Below are 6,776 nucleotides of genomic sequence, written 5' to 3' on the forward strand. Positions count from 1 at the left end.
TACGGATAAATCTTCTTCATCATCCATCGATATTAGAAATTCCAAGATATCATCGTATCTTTCATTATAAATATCCTCCATATTTCTGAAGATATTTTCATAACTGTTCTTATCTGAAATCATTAATCTCTTCGTGCTATCAGTGTTACATCATATAGAAACTGTTAGTTTCTACTGTAAACTTTTGAGCTTAAAATATGAATGTTATTGAAGTATTGTTGGGAACTGATGCATGAGTTAGTGTAATATAATGACACTTGATCAACGTGATTATATTACAGTAAGTCATGCTGAGTTTCTAATGAAATGTGATGATTCACCGACCATAACGTCATCATGTGCCATGTTACACAACTCTTACATTCTACCGAATCTTCAAACATATCAAGAACATATTTTCTTGATAGTTCTATCTTTCCTCTTAAATTCTGGTAATTTGACAAAAACAAATCGTGCTACTACCTTTCCTTTCTACCTTGTATATTATGATAATTCGAAACTCCATACCTATGAATTCTGGACCGCTACTTGCGAAAAGTAAACAAAAGCATGAAGCTCCGAAATAGAAAAGGGGTATAAATAGCAGTAAATAAGAGAGGGCATTAACTATGGAAGACAATGATTATAGGAGACAGAAGCAGAGACATTGAAATAAAAGGGAAGACATAAAAGTCAACAACAACCCATAAATTACAAACCGTGGATATTAGTACGTATAGCAATATAAAGACACGGGAGGATTATAAATATAATAATCTCTAGAGCATAATAGAAATAAACAGATTCTTCAGGTGGGAGTTGGAAAAGAAGAACGATCATTGCAATAGTTAGAATAAGAATAAGGATCAGAACAAGGTTAAGCATTTGCATAAATCTTTTGAATTTGGGAATTGAGTATAGAAGTGGTGAAAACAAATGGAACGGAAAAGGTAAATTTATAAAGGAAATATCAGATGTAGTAATCGGGGCAGATCACCGTGTTTAATTAAAGAGATCTTAATTTCCATAAATCCCGAAGAATCAGATTGTATAGATCTTCAAGATTTTCTTTTAAATCCCTTGAATTCAGAAATTCAAACCTGATTACGTCAAAAGTTAAAAACAAATCTTTGCTTCTCATTTCATTCTTTTGTGAATAGTTTCATTCGTACTCTTCGAATAATCGAATTGTTTTATCCACAAAACTCAATAATGATAAAACTTTATTTATCAACTCATATTCGTCATGAAAACATTTTTATTGTTAACCATGACCACCTCACTCAAATTTCGGGACGAAATTTCTTTAACGGGTAGGTACTGTGACGACCCGTGAATTTCCGACCAAATTCAAACTTTATTCTTATATGAATTCGACACGATAAGCAAAGTCAGTAATGTTGAGTCTTATAAATTTTAAATTGTCTAAATGAATTCAGTTAACCTCGACCAGTTTCGACGATTCACGAACAATTAATTGTAAATAGATATGTGTGTGTATATATATATAATAATTTGAAATATAAAATGATTGTAATACTTGTTTGTCATCTCGATTGTTATTAAACAACTTATTAATGTTATCCTTAATGTTATTATTATTATTAATATTATTATTAACATTATTATTAATATTAAAAGGTATCATTATTATTAATTGATTTATAGTTATTATTAGTTCTATTGTTATTATAAGGATTTTTAATATTATCAGAATTATTAATAATAATATTATTATTTTTTTTATTAATACAAATTTCAATTACATATAGATACAATCAGTCAGCAGTACCTATCTGCTGTATTTATTTTTATTCATGTGTTGAATAATTTATGTACTTCCTGTCTCTACCTATTAATAAATGTCGATTTCACAAATCAATTAGGATCAACTTTAACCGTTAAATCACAATCTCAATTCTCTATCTTTCTTTATAGATATAAAATATACATATACATACATCCATGTAACCATCAATCAATCATCACCAATTGCAATTGTTGCTTTTCTTGTTTATATTTTTTCATCTCAAACAAGAAAACCAACACAAAAATCTATCCTTTTCTCCTTCTATATATTATATACATACACTTAATCATAACCCATCAAGCCATCGACTATCACGCTCTATTATTTTGCTTTAGTACTATATATTCTAATCCTAACTTTATAAAAGTAAACATTCAATTATTCAAGAAAGTTACAAGAGTTTGTTCCCTACTCTAACAATATAATATATATTTACATTCATGCATATGCATTATTATCTCTGTTAGTTGATACAAGTCACTGATTTCAGCTGTCCGACTCTACTTTCCAACTAAACCATCATGCCATTACTTTAGTTTTAAGATCAAAACAAACCCATTACCAAACCTCTTAATAATATCCGCTGTTAAGTGTTTCTATTTTCACGGTAGTTGTTTTCTAGTTGAACCACCATCGACAGCAATACAACTCAAACTAAAACAAACATAGGAACCACCTTATTGTCTACTGCCACGACCCACTTGTGACTACCGATCAATACCCATAAACCAAAATCCTTGTATTGATTTGCTGATGATTTGAGCAGCCCAGCCCTAAAAATCAAACACTTTTCTTTAACGTTCGAAGCTACTCCACAACTACCACCACCCAAACACTGCTGCAAAGGTTGTTGTTTCAACTGCAAAAACCAACATCACCATTCCACTTTGAACACCTTAAACCGCCCCTCCACCAGCGGGAACAAACAACCACCATCTTCATTTTTTTTTTCTTCTTTTGTTACTGGTCCGGTCCACCCAAAACAACCCAACAAAGACTGTCATTTTGAGTCGCTACTGCTACAGACGAGCCACCACAGCGACCATACACCACCTCCTGTAAATGCTCAAGTTGATTGCCTTCTGTTTACCCTTCGGTCAACATCTACCACCTTCAAAACTAAACGAAACCAACCCCAAACTACTACAGGCTGTTACTAACTCTCTTTTTCTATTTTCTCACTGCAAACCACCAACAAAAACTTTTGTATGCTCCTGTTTCTGTCCCGGTTGTTACCTGCTGCTGCTGCCATCATTTATATTTCTGTTTAACCTGCAACATAGCCGAATACATTCCAACTATTGCGGTACATTTTCTATTTCTAAATTGGAACAAAACATCAAAACACCCTTAATTATCATCATCTATATCCATTATTATTAACAAGAACTAAACTATAACAATCACCTCTGATTTATAACAAAATATTGCTGCTCGTATTTGATTCTGATCGAATGAGAAAGAATCGAGACCTTTGGTGTTAATACACTAAATCAACTATTAGGAACACCATTTATTATTATTCAAGTTTGATTCTAAAAAAAAAAATTAAATAAAAATAAAAATATAAGAAATACAGAATATATATATATATATATATATATATATATATAGATGATTAATTAAGTGGATATAGTGAACCAATTACCTATTTCACAACTTAATGAACCGATCACGTTATCAATTGATGAAGGATGATGATCAACGATGATGATGAAAACTGATGATGATGTTGAACGAATCGAGAACATACTATTCATCGATGATTGCTTTTAGATGGAGCTGTGGGTGATGAAGACGATTATATGATTTTTCTTCTCTGCGTTTGGCTCCTGCTAGTCTCGATCTGTTTTTGGGATCTGATTAAACTCGTGATCCCATTTATTAGGTATAAATAAATATAATTATTATTATTATTATTATTAATATTAATATTATTATTATTATTATTATTATTATTATTATTATTATTATTATTATTATTATTATTTATTAATGTTATTATTATTGTTACAATTGTTATTATTATTAGCATTCTTGATGTTATTATTATTTATTAATATTATTAATAGTATTTTTTTTCTATAGTTACTAGTATTATTATCATTAACATAATTATCGTTGTTAACAATATCTTTATTATTAGTATTATTAGTATTATTAATATAAATAAAATTGTATTATTATTATTAGTAGTAAATCATTATTATTATCAAAACTATCATTTTTAAACAAATAAATATTTTTTGTACATGAAATATACTTATTATATATACACTATAATTATATTAATATTTCAAATAACCATATTTATCAAACTTATTAATACTACTTATTTAAATACATACAAGTAACAAACTAACGATTTTTAAGTATGACACTAAAAAATAATGTAAATAAATATGGATATATTAATATGACTATATAGATATTAATCATTTTTAAATATATACACAAATTAAATATATAATATATAAATTAAGATTTAATAAATAAATCGTTCGATTACGATTATGTGTATTAATAAATATACAAATGATATAGGTTCGTGAATCCGAGGCCAACCCTACATTGTTCAGTTTTTTAAAATGTATTTTTACTACAAAATACATTAGGTGAGTTTCATTTGCCCTTTTTACTCTTTACGTTTTTGGGCTGAGAATACATGCAAATGCTTTATTAACTGTTTTACAATATTTATATGTGTGAGTTTCATTTGCCTTTTTACCCTTTATATTTTTGGGCTGAGAATACATGCACAATTTTTATAAATGTTTTACGAAATAGACACAAGTAATTGAAACTACATTATATGGTTGAATTATCGAAATCGAATATGCCCTTTTTATTAATTCTGGTAATCTAAGAATTAGGGAACAGACACCCTAATTGACGCGAATCCTAAAGATAGATCTATCGGGCCCAACAAGCCCCATCCAAAGTACCGGATGCTTTAGCACTTCGAAATTTATATCATGTCCGATGGAGGATCCAGGAATGATGGGGATATTCTTGTATGCACATTGTGAATGTCAGTTACCAGGTGTTCAATCCATATGAATGATATTTTTGTCTCTATGTATGGGATGTATGTTTATGCGAAATGGAAATATGAAATCTTGTGGTCTATTAAAATTATGAAATGATTATTTATGCTAAACTAATGAACTCACCAACCTTTTGGTTGACACTTTAAAGCATGTTTATTCTCAGGTATGAAAGAAATCTTCAGCTGTGCATATGCTCATTTTAGAGATATTACTTGGAGTCATTCATTACATATTTCAAAAGACGTTGCATTCGAGTCGTTGAGTTCATCAAGATTATTATTAAGTCAATTATAGATGGATATATTATAAAATGGTATGCATGCTGTTAACTGTCGATGTAAATGAAAGGTTGTCTTTTAAAAACAAATGCAATGTTTGTAAAATGTATCATATAGAGGTCAAGTACCTCACGATGTAATCAACTATTATGAATCGTTTGTAATCAATATGAACCATCGGGGTTTTTGTACTTAACATGATAATCTTCAGTAGGTTGTGGGTTGGTACAATTAACACAAGCCTGAGCTTGGTTAACCTAATGCGGCTGCGTCTTCAATTCTTCGAGTTGTTTAGCAAGAGATTCCATCTTGTCCGTGAGGGATTTGATGGCCTCCGTTTGATTGTTAAGTGCAGAGAGTGGGGCAGATGATGAAGTTGTTTCACCACTGTTCCAGTCATGATGATGCATCTTCATGTTTTCGAGCAATTCCCATGCTTTGTCTGCGGTTTGGTTCATCAGATTCCCTTGAGCTGCTGCATCGGTCGTCATCCTATGATTTACCGTAAGACCATTGTAGAAGGTGCAGATTTGGGCTGACCGTTCTAGCTGGTGATTAGGGCATTTCTTCAGCAGGGTTTTGAAACGCTCCCATGCAGTGTAAAGAGATTCATCATAACTTTGTTTGAAGTTAATGATGTCATTCTTCAGCTTAGTTTGTTTAGAAGGGGGGAAATATTTGGTTAGGAATTTAGTAGCCATCTCCGTCCATGACGTGATGAAATCTTTTTCCAGTCCTTCGAACCAAGTTTGAGCATGATGAGTGAGAGAATAGGGGAACAGGTATAGTCGGACTATATCTTGTCCTATCCCTGGCTGTTTGTAGGAGTTCGAAAGAGATATGAATTTATCAAGGTGAGAATTAAGATCGTCATTCGGTAATCCATGAAACTGACAGCTATTCTGAATGAGCTGGATGATGTGATGTTTTAACTCGAACGAGTGTCCTTGAATCTTTGGAAATCTGATTGGTCCTCCTCGACCTTCAATCGAGGGTTTGGTATTTTCTGCTAAAGTAACGCGTAACGCCATTTGGTTTCTGATTCGTGCTTCCTTGCATGCTTTAGAGATTATTGCGTCTGGATCAGGTACGAATAACAACGGCCCTGGTCTAGATCGGGTTTGGGTCATACACTGGGTATGCCTTTTTGTTTTTAATTTTCGCAGATAAGCTAAATTATAATAAGCTAAACTAAACTAAATTAATTCTACGGTAATCTAATTTGATCTAATTATAACCTAAGTTAATCTAAGGTAATCTAATCTAAGGTAGTCTAAGGTAATCTAATCTAAGGTAATCTAGAGTAATCTAAAGTTCTTTAACTAATTAACTAACTATCCTACGGTGGAAAATGTTGTTGGTTCTGGCTACTGATTCCCTGGTATTTCGGTGACAGAGCTCCGCACGAACTATTCAACAAACCAAGTGGCCAGGCCGACTACGGAGAGGCAGGATCCTTTTGGTCCCAATATAATTGGCGACTGTTCGGAAAATCCAATAACCAAGTCCGTGTATAATTGTCTTTCTTAGACACCACTAAATGCTTGTGAATAAGTTTAATAGAGAGCAGTATTGCCTGATACCATATCCCCGGCAGTGGCGCCAAAAACTAGCAACTCTCCTGATATGGCTGAAATGGACGGTTTTTAATTGCGCGGT

At 31.8% G+C, this 6,776-nt stretch overlaps 1 non-coding gene across 1 annotated transcript; it reads left to right on the top strand.

The window, feature by feature from the left end:
* The first annotated feature begins 5,663 nt into the window (after nucleotides 1-5,663).
* Nucleotides 5,664-5,770, top strand: LOC139879080 (small nucleolar RNA R71). The gene has a single exon (XR_011769932.1). It is a non-coding gene; the product is annotated as a small nucleolar RNA R71 (small nucleolar RNA).
* The last annotated feature ends 1,006 nt before the right edge of the window (nucleotides 5,771-6,776 follow it).

The sequence above is a fragment of the Rutidosis leptorrhynchoides genome, chromosome 11 (assembly GCF_046630445.1).
Source record: "Rutidosis leptorrhynchoides isolate AG116_Rl617_1_P2 chromosome 11, CSIRO_AGI_Rlap_v1, whole genome shotgun sequence".
NCBI classification, from domain to species: domain Eukaryota; kingdom Viridiplantae; phylum Streptophyta; class Magnoliopsida; order Asterales; family Asteraceae; genus Rutidosis; species Rutidosis leptorrhynchoides.